At 37.6% G+C, this 11,016-nt stretch overlaps 1 pseudogene; it reads right to left on the bottom strand.

Moving 5' to 3' along the window:
- Positions 1-1,483: 1,483 nt before the first annotated feature.
- Positions 1,484-2,119, bottom strand: LOC149180927 (26S proteasome non-ATPase regulatory subunit 13 homolog A pseudogene; annotated as a pseudogene).
- Positions 2,120-11,016: the final 8,897 nt, after the last annotated feature.

The following is an 11,016-nucleotide window of genomic DNA, read 5'->3' as shown; positions in this document are numbered from 1 at the left end:
TCTATATGCATCTCCAAAGATTTGTGATTTATTCTCTGAGTAATTTTCTGTGAGTAATTCTCTGTGCGCGTAGTTCATATATGTGTTGGTTCATAAGCTGGTTCATGCATTGATTCATATGTTGCGGTGAATATTCTTTGTGCATTGTTTGTATGTCGTATCAGTTTCCCATAGCTCCAGCATAGTTGTTGAAGAGCTTACATTATTTAAAGAGTTGTGGGTATGAGTTATGCATGTATGACATGTGTTATTTCTTTCTCTTTAACCTACCATTATTCATACCTGTCCCTTTGCTAGTCCTACGCTCTGTTAGTGACCGTTCACCTTCTGGTTGGTAAGCCTAAATTGAATGTAAGGTAGGAGAGCTTCTTTCTTGCGGTTAAAGCAAGCATATTGATATGACACTTTGCCAATGGAGGTTGAAGTTTGCATTTGGTTATACGTTGTGAGTTTTTACATTGAATATGCATTGAATCACTGATTGGAGTGGTTTTTCGACTAAGAGAGACTAAGAGAGCAGCCATCAACAATGCTAGCAAGGAAGGTTGAGCGGGAAGTAGATGAGCGGTGACTCTGCGTAGTGTTTCGTTGACGTGCGAAGTTCCTGCAAATGTTTGGTGCATTGAAAATCCTATTGTACATTTAAAATATTTGTGCCAACTTATATCTAAAGGGATAAATGTGTCTAGAGCTCAGCCACTATAAAACAAACACCTTACACATCTGCCTCCAGTAAGGATCATATGGAGCAAAGGCCACATCCGAGGAATTATAGGAAAAGCAACTGATACCAGTAGAAATTTGTCTTCATAGAGGCTGCGAGCCATTCCTTAGGATTGCTGATGCATTTGAAGGTACACCAACATAAAATTGAGCCATTCCTTGCTATCCTGCTGTGTGGAGCCATTTCCGAACAGAGATAAAAATCTTGAGAGGAGAACTGAACTGGTGGGATTGTTGGACTTGTACACCATGGGCTGCGTATAATGATGTAGCTCTGAAGGAAGCGTGTGGCTCAGGCTCGAGGCTCATCTTCTGGGAGGCAACTTGAACACCCAATTATAGCTATTCCTTATTTTATTGCATGGACGAGTTCCCTGGTTGCTTGGGACTACATATTGGTTGTGAAACTGAGGATAATGGTCATGGAGCATACTCAGAAGCTTAACCAGGCCTATCAAATAAATTATGGGCTACATATTATTTAGAGGAGGGAGCGTATGTGCTGTAGGAGGTAATAAAAAGCTACAGGCAAGTCGTGTCACATGTTTGTGGCATCAAATAATTTCTCAAGAGGTTGCGTCCCCTTTCTGAGCATAACCACGAATTCTGGAGCATTATAGAGACAGTCAAAAGATTATTCCTCACTGCTATAACCTCATTTAGGAGACTGTCTACCATCTCAAGGCATAGTTGAAGAGGATTGTTGATGTCAAAGACCCTTGTGCAAGGTGAACCTGTGTAGCCATTTCTGGACCAACATCTAATTTTTGCTGCGTTGAACACCATGTATTGAAACACTGTGAGTGCTTTGAACCAATATTGTTCGAGTATAAGCCAGAAACAGAAGAGCACTTTTATAAAACTTAGCAAATTCTTGTCTCAACTTATGATACTGAGATGAGACCCAATGGTAGCTTGCATAAATAGAAGGATCTATATCAGTCATACTGTCCAATGTATTTTTTCCCTCATCTAGTAGCTTTTTACATTCTTTCTGTTCACTTTGTTCAAGTTTTAATGCAGTTATTTGCCTTCTAACATATAGTATTGGTTCCTCAATTCGTGTATCCCTTGTGGCACGAAGCTTCTTGATTACTCCCTCTAAGTAGCTGATAGCAGCTTCCCTTTCTGTGCATTGACGAGAAACAAAAACAGAAAAATGTGCAAGCTTAAGAAGATTGATCTTTGTCTCAAAATCTGTTATAAAATTGTGATATAGTTGGATAAGCGCATCACCAGCCTGAAAAACTGTGAGGGCTACGAACTGTTCGAGCTTGAGAGTGATAAAAAAAGTGATGTGTCCATTGGATGATAACCGTCTTGATCTAATGCATTCTTCCTCAGAATATTCAACAATGCAAGTAACATCGTCAGCAAAGCAATCACTTGAGTGCATGCTTACTGGAAAACGTAGTTTGTCGTCTGTAATAATGAAGTGCAAAGAACAACATATACTTGCAAATGGAGATAACCAAGGAAGATATAGAGAAACTGCTAATGAATCAACTGCATATGTGTTTCTTTTATTGGAAGGAAATGAGAACAAAGAATGCATGTCTACTGAGAATGATTTAAGGCCACGGTTAGTTGAGGAAAGACAGATGGCAAGCACTATCTGTTTTAAAGGCCAAACAGATATACCTGTAACTACTGCCACAAGTTTAACGCAGGATTACTATCCACATGCAAGGGGACAACATGTTTCTGTTGCAATGGCATATCCTTGTGCCAAGTTTGAAAATACCAATGTAAATGTTGATTTCGAAGACATGAATTCTGTGCAAAAAGAAAATGCTGCGTGTCTTTCTCAAAGAACAATCTTTGTAACCTCTACAGGGAAAAGTTGTACACTTGATGGAGGTTCAGTCCATTTGTATAGAAAGGCATCTCCAACTTCAGAGTCTGATGCTTCCCTAGGTGTTAAGAGAAAATTAGCTATGAATGATATAGGTGCTATTGCAGTTAGAAATGTGGAAAAGAAAAAAGATTGTGTGTCTTGTCCAGATGTATATAGTGCAACATTTCTTCCGCAAGATAGAGAAGCAAGTGCATGAGAAGCTGAATCTTCTTAGACTTCTGGTGGAGATGGGAAAGCTGCATCTTCTACTAGGGAGATTCTAGGCATGAATGTTTAAAACAAAGATGTAAATAGTTGTGGACTGGATACCAATAAGCATGTTGAAGAGAAGGCAAATCCAGAAGTTGATTTTAGTACCTCTAGCAAGTTTCTTGATAATGGTGGAGTGTTGGAATTACTAAACAATTTAATACATTCTACTGTCAATAGTACAATAATGATTGATAACTCAATTCTCAGAGACATTCAAACTTATCTACAAAATGCACATGCAAAGATAGAGTTTCTGCAATTTGAATCACAACTGCAGCAGGAAGAATTACAGCAATGGAGTCATCATTCTAACTCCCATAAGCAGCAAGTTGATTCAAATCCAGTGGCCAAGGAAGTAGCAAAGTCACATGCAGATGCAGAAGTTCAGTCTACACTTCCCAAGCCAATCATCAGACCTTGGGAAGAGCTTGTCCATAACAAGGACAGAATAGGTCTTGGATATGAGAAGGACGTGTTCTTTCATATTCTAGACTACTCCAAACCAATCCAATTTCAAAGTGTTGGATTTCTTGAGGATAGTTCATCTTCACCTGTTCTTCATGAAAATTCACCTTCAGTTGTTCCAAATTCTGCCCCTCTTCCATAGCAACAACAACAACAACAGATTGTGAAATTCCAACACTGTGACCAAGTTGGCCATCTGAAAGATCACTATTTTGATCTTCATCCATGTAAGCACTATCATAAAATCAGCCATTCTTCAAACAGATGCTTCAGAAACAAACCTCCTGCATGAACAAAGATTCATCTTGGATGGATCACTTCTTGGCAATGGGAATCTACAACTAAGAAGATATTTCAGTCACATGTCAGAACTTGTTCAAGAGTATTGAACAGTCTTCCAGTTGAGTTTTCTCCATCATCTCACCTTGTATTTGACAGGGGGGGAAATGGTGGTCATCTACAACCTTCAAATCCACATCAAGCGAGCCTGAGCCATAACCTACCGCACCAGTTTTGGAGTTGTATCCAGAGACAAAGATGCCCCTGAGCACGCCTTCAGTTGGTAATTCCTCTTCAAAGAATTTGGGACACTTCCTCTAGCTGAAGACTTCAACTTCTTGCCAGTTTCGAAAGAATTCCAGGAATAGAATTGGGGACACTTCCTCTAGCAGAAGACTTCATCTTCTTACCAGTTTTGGAAAAGTTCCAGGAATTGCATTAAGCATTCCAGAGTTGTTGGTCATCCTTAAACCATCACAGGTTCAGACTTCCCTTTTCAGGTTGAATTTCTCACTTTTATGCGGGGTGAGACCTCCCTTTCATGGTTGAAGGTTTCCATCTTCAAAACATCAGGAACAATTCCTCTATCAAAAGACTTGAGCTTCATTCCAGAATTGGAAGAGTTCCGAGAATTGCACTAAGCGTTCCAGTGTTGGTGGTCATCCTTAAACCACCACACTTTATACCAACATTTCAGAGAGCACATTCAGCCTAGTGTTGCCATGCATTTTTTGCACATTTTGTATTACAACTCTCTTCTTGGACTCATACATAACCCTTCAGATTAAGGGGGGGAATGTTGGACACCTAATCCTCTATGGCTTAGTGTGGAAACGGAATAGACTAAAGAAGTCTAAGAGACCTTGGGATGTGGAACCCAACGGTCACACAATGTACTATAAATGTATATCGTTTGTTAATAGAAAATGTACTCTCATGTTTTATCTTTCATACTCTTTCTGCCATGTGTGTGTTTAACAGGTTTGTTCTTGAAAAATGTTATTTTTTTCTTATGAAATGGGATGGATGAGTGACAGACAGATAGTGGATATGAAGTAGATGGAGAGATTCGAGTGCTTTGGTGACTTGGCCTTTGCGCATATTTCCTCTTTTAACTATTGTCCCTACTCCTCAAAATCATCCCCCTTCCTAATTTGGCTTTTCCACATTGCATGAGGGAGGGCATTAGTTGCAATTAACTAGTTGAGGGTGGTTGATATTGTTGACCCATACTTAGCTTTATGAAACCTCACCTCTCATGCATTGACAACAAATTTCTAACTATAATATGCTCAAGAGAAGAGGTCAAGAATATTGCATACATGTACCTACTTGATGGTTGTTAGAGAGGTATGCATGCTGCTGCTGAGATGATGATCGATCCATGCTTCCCTGGAGGTGCTAATTTTCTTTGTTTCTTCTACATATGTCTTCATATCTTGTTGATTATTTGACTTATAAGGTTGTTGTGTGCGGTTTTATTTCCAGTGTTCAATCTTTTGCTGGTGGAGTGGATGGACTACTTCCTAAGGAGGGTGTGTCCCTTTTTCAATCTTCAGAAATGGATTCATGCTACTCAAGGTGGCTAGATCTTCCACTGTGTGAGTGAAAAAGGAATTGATGTTGAGTTCTATTGTAACTGTGCAGATTGCTTACAAGAGGAATCCTCTTTCTATAGCAGTCATTTAATTCCTCTTCAAGACCTCATTGATGCATTTGGGATTGATGGAAATTCATAGCAGGTATAAGGACGAGGTAAAATCATCAAGAGGTGGTGTAGGTGGTGGAAAAGAATGAGGACAATTTTTTCTGATTTGTTTCATGTAAGGGAGAGTGGAATTTGAAGATGGATTTCGGTTAGATGGAGTGGATTAGTGATGAATGTGGTGTTGAGGGACCTATATCAACATTCCCTAAAGAATACATGACCTTTTGACCCTTTCTCCAATCATATTGCCTCCTATAGCTTCTTCTCGTCCATCTTGTAGTACTATAGGATCTTCCTGTAGTAATTCCAGACAACCTCCTGTAGGAGACTTGTTTTGTCCATATCTCCCAAACGGTAGAATGAATTGACCTGAAATTTTTTGATAATGTTTCCATCATCCTTATGCACCTTCCCATAAGAAATCTTGGCTGATGGGTGCATGAATTGTGAGAAACATTAAAAATGGTTGTAGGTGATGGAGGCCGATTTCTCGAAAACGGTGCACTTGAATTTGCTGAAATTTCTTGGGCATGTTACCATCATCCATATGAATCTCCTCGTGAAACATATTTGAAAACGGATGCATATGTTTTCAAGATATGACAAAAATAATTTTCTTCTCTATGTATTTTTTTTTCTTGTAGTAACTACAGGATCTTCCTGTAGCATTTTGGGACAGCAAGGAAAATGAGTGGTAAAAACGTGGGAATGATGAGTGGATGATGGAAATAGATGAGGGTGATGGATTGGCATGGCCTTGGTCCTTCTAGAGCATCTGACCAAAGGACAATAATATCCATGTTTGACTTCCTTTGACTAGGCTTTTGATCAACTTTTTTTTTGGTGGGTAAATTGTTTTTGTTGCTTGCAAGAGGTTGGAGAACACCTGCATTCATGAGAGAAAGATACATGGAGAAAATATTTTTATTTTTTCTTCCTTTTTATTCTAGGCCTACTAGCTGCCTTAATGAGGTTTTTAACTAGTTGGTTTTCCTAGGCACCTCAAAGGAGGTTTTCACCTAGGATCTTTTACTTTTCTCTTTTTTCTCTTTTTTCCAACCCACTGTTGAATTTCCATGACCTTGGGTCTAGCTTAGAGTCTTAAAATCACTTATGCTACCAAAACAATAATCTCAATGATTGAGGTGGATATTGGTGGCCACGTGCCTATTGCACTTGGACCCTCACCATTGTTCAGTCAATTTTTTTCAGTTTCCTTAATTGTAGCACAATTTACTATTTTTGGCAATTTTTCGTGTCTTGAACTTCTGAAGCTGTTTTGAAGCCCTAAACAACATTTTTTTGGCAACATGAATCTGGGTGATTTAAATGAAATCATGTTTTTAGCTATATTCCTCGGAGAGATCTTTCCAATGAGGTATCATGCGTGTCAAACAGAGATAATATGACCAAGTTACGACCCCAAGAACTTGGCTGCACAAATAACCCCAACAGGGCCCATAAACTCTTGGTGTTACATCTCCTCGAGTTAGGGTTTTGGTTGTTTAGGGTTTTCTCTTATTGTTCAATAATAAAAATTCCCTTGAGCCTCATTTTAACTGAGTTCAAAGGCATATCGCCGCCACATCTCTTCTCAGAGATAAGCTACCATCACCCGAGCTAGTCTCGTTTCCATTCTGTTTGTAAGCATATTTCATTATTTGATATTAATGAAAGGAAGAGTTATTTCTACTGCATCTTTGTATTTATGGTTATATCTATAATTTGTTGTGTTCCTATTTAAATTCGGATCACTCAACCATAAACTACTTTGCACAACGGAAATATAAAGTAGTAAAGCGCATATACATAGAACATAGACAACTTTTTAAATTTTCAACCCAACTTCGTTATATTAACAACATATAATACAATAGTCTAGGGCTCTCGTACCAGGGATAATGGCCCATAGTACAATATACAAAACTGGGGCTTCATGTTAGTCCATCGACAACCAATCTTCCCTCAACAATATACTCTGACCATCTCGTTGCTGTAGTGTGCTCTCTCAACTCCTCTCGGTCATACCATATACCTACCTGGTCCTTCAGCTTCCAATCTGTACCTCCTACCTCTATCAATGATGCAAGTCCATCTGGTCACTAAATCTTGACTATCCAATATACTCTCTAGTTGTGCCTCCATCCATCAAGGCTGATGAGCCTAGGTATGGCAACAACAATGCTGCAACTCCCAGGGCTACCAGCTTTCCTTATCAACCCTGGGTTCGTACAAACTTGGAGGTGATTGTGCTATATACACAAGTAGAAGTGACGGTACTGCCTGTTGTCACTGCTCATCTGGCAAGAGACCCTAGGGGTTCCAAGCTAGACTTCTATAGGGTCAGAATAAGCTTGATTTTGATGGAAGGAGAGCAAACCTATTCTAGGGGAGAGCTATTCTACTACAGAAATGAAGAAAACAATCATGTAATGCTAAACTGACACCAGACCCTAGCTAACCAATTAAACAACTATGCTAAGCAGAATTACTAGGTCAATCACTAATCTAATGCTAATTACCTAAGTTGCAGAAGTAAGAGCATCAAAACTAGACTAAGGGGTAAACAATGGAAGCTAGGCTGAGTCTCTGTCTAAGCGAAAGAAGCAGTCGGAGGTCAAATTGGTGAAAAGAGGACGTGAAGGAGAAACAACGCCTAAGAACTGTTGGATCAGGTGGGTGAAAGGCAAACGAACGGCTGAGATCAGATCACAGGAGGGTACGTAGGTAGATGGGAAAATAGGGGGAACTAATGGGATGAACGGCTGAGATTATATTGTGCGGGTGGAGTCAGGAGATGGATATACAAGATTAATCAGCAGATGGATGGCAGAGATTAGATCGCGGGCAAAAGAAATGTGCGGAAATGGTATCGGGTGATGCGATGGCCGTCAGATCAGGAGACAGATCAACGGTGCAGATTGGAGCGCTTAAAGGAACATGCAGAAATGAGGGAGCGGGTTTAGAGAGCGTTAAGCATTATATCACGCGCCCTCAAAGTTGTAAGTGGTTTCCTAAAATTTTATGTGATTAGCCTCCCCGACCGACATGTAGCACGAGGAAACCACCCATTTCACGTGCCCTCGGGCAGATAAAAATCAGACAGAAATACACAAGATATCGCGTGATGGTTGTCGAATCTAGCGAGTCAGATCAATGGTGAAGGTTTGACTGAGCTGGTTGTTGAGCGGGTGCGTGATAGATGTCGAATCTAACAAGGAAGATTGATGTTTGGGATTTAAAGTGCACAAAGTCAAACGCTAAAAGTGAATTCGGGTGGTGATTGGTTAGTTTTGCTGTGTGAGGCGATCTACGGTTAAAAATCATTTGGACGTGGATTAACAGCTTTCGCTCAGCTTTTCATGCTGAAGGAGAATGACAGGGATGTGAGGGAGATCAAATGACGGGAAGAGAGTGAAGGAGAAGATGACCATTAAAGGAACAGAGTGATATGAAATGAGCTCAATGACTGTGTTAAACAACAAACTCCCTGTGAAAACCAAAACCCTGTGTTTTTGGGGTTGCTGCAAGGTTTCTTCCTCACGTCATGGTCCTAGAGGGAGGAGGTGAGGCCGAGACACCTATGGGCAACCTTGTGGATCTTTCCTTTGCTACCATGCTAATTGAATGAAAGCATAAATGAAGCAAACTGAAACACAACTAATCTGTTCTACCCTGCTGTAATGGAAATGCAACTACTTAAACAAATAAACAGAAAAGTAGGAAACAATTTAAGTAAATGAACAGAACCATAAATCTATGCTACCATGATGTAATGGGAATGAACTTACTGAAGCAAATGATCAATTAAACCATGCATTTCTGCTATTGTTGTAATGGAAATGAACTACTTCAACATATGAATAAAAAGCTATGCTACTTAACAATACAATAAAGAGGAGCTTTGCCTGCTAGGGTCAGGCCTTAACCCAAGAGCTTCAGTCCTGAGAGTTAACTCAGTGCTCGCTCAAAACAAAACTCATCTTCATTATAAATAAAAAATTGTTACAAGACTTGCAACCTGAGAACAAAGTAGAATTATTGCCAACTCTTGGTCACTATTCGTAACTAACTGTCTCTAAAAAAACTGAGGTCCTAAGCCTTTCTACTTATACATCTGAAGTCTCCAATGACTTCCTTCAAAAATTATGGAGGTACAGCTCCCAATTCAATGATAAACTCGTGCTTTCCTTTTCACTAGCTCGGCTGCCTTCTAGTAGGGAGGCTTGGCTCCCAACTCAAGATAAACTCATACTTTCACTTGCTTGGCTGCCTTCTAGTACACTTGATTTGGTTGTTTTCACCTTCACTTGCTTGGATGCCTTCTAGTACTCCTGATTTGGCTGTTTGTACTTTCAGCTGATGGAGGGATATTCGGATGGAGGGGCAGTAAATGAGGAGGATTTACCTCCTGTAATTCCTCTCCCTTGTCCCATTCGAGCTTTTATCAAGGTCTTTTACCATAGTTCCTTACTTTTATCTTTTTATCCCTGCATTTTCCTTGCCTTTATCCTTTATTCCTCCATTACATGCACATTAGACCACAAAGCAAAATATCCAACTCTACTCATCTCATAAACAAAATATAATCAAAAGTATGCAATAAGTTGTGAGAATAGTTGGTTTGACTAAGCTAGGAGGTGAATTAAGGCCAATTAAGGCCCATATAATTACTCAATGATGAGGCTGATCAAAGGCCACAACACGTCATGAATCTTGTCAAGTTGTTCACAACTCCACTTAACAATGTAAACTTTGAAACGAGAACTGATACTGTTACCCGTTTGTAGAGATAGCAAAAAAGTGATCCGATTTTGAAAAGGGGTGATGCAGAACACACATGTTTTTTTTAGAGCATAGTTTTTGGCACTATAAATGTTTTTATGTACATTGCATTTTAAAATGGTAGTGATTTTGATGTTGATTTAAAAAAGAAGTAATTCTACACCATGCCCTTTTTTTAAAAGGCTTTTTTTTTTTTTTTTACTTTTAATTTTATAATGTATGAAATGTAAATAATTATTTTGTAAATTTAATAACTTTGGAAGTGGTCTTATTCTTCATATTTTCTTGTTTTTATTTTTATTTTTATTTTTTTTGTAGTGAGGTTTTTATTGTTTTGCATATTTAAAGAAGAAGGTCGATATTTTGCATTTTTGATATTCTACATATTTATATATCGTTAATTAAATTTTCAATCCACATGAAATAATTGTCTCTAAAAAACATATATAAAAAAGACAAAATGAAAAATAAAAAATGTTAAAATTAAATAAGTAAAAAATAGAGAAATTAAAAAAAACATTAGCAAAAACTAGAAAAAAAAATAAAAAAAATAAAAACAAGCTAACTAAAAAAAAAAAAATAACGAAAAAAAAAAAGAAATAAAAAACTAGTAAAATTAATATTAAAAAAAACAAAAATTAACTCAAATTATTAAAAAAAAACCAAAAAAATATGAAAATTATTTTAAAAAAAACCAAAAAAAAAAATTAAAATATAAAAAAAAACCAAAAAAATTTAACATTTAAATTTTTTTTTAAACAAATTTTTTTTTTAATTCAAAAAAAAATTATTATTATTAACCTTTTTTTTTAAACAAATTTTGTTTCTTATTTAAAATAAAAATCATTAAAAAAAATTTAATTTTTTTTTAAACAAATTAAAATTTTTAATTTAAAATTTAAAAAGTTTAAAAAATTATTTAAAAAAAATAATTTACAATTTTTAA

Source organism: Pinus tabuliformis, chromosome 3_2 (genome assembly GCF_031772625.1).
Source record: "Pinus tabuliformis cultivar Carrire ecotype Pingquan chromosome 3_2, CPIR1, whole genome shotgun sequence".
Taxonomy (NCBI): domain Eukaryota; kingdom Viridiplantae; phylum Streptophyta; class Pinopsida; order Pinales; family Pinaceae; genus Pinus; species Pinus tabuliformis.
The sequence above is the reverse complement of the archived record's forward strand: the minus strand, read 5'-3'. Positions and strand labels throughout refer to the sequence as shown.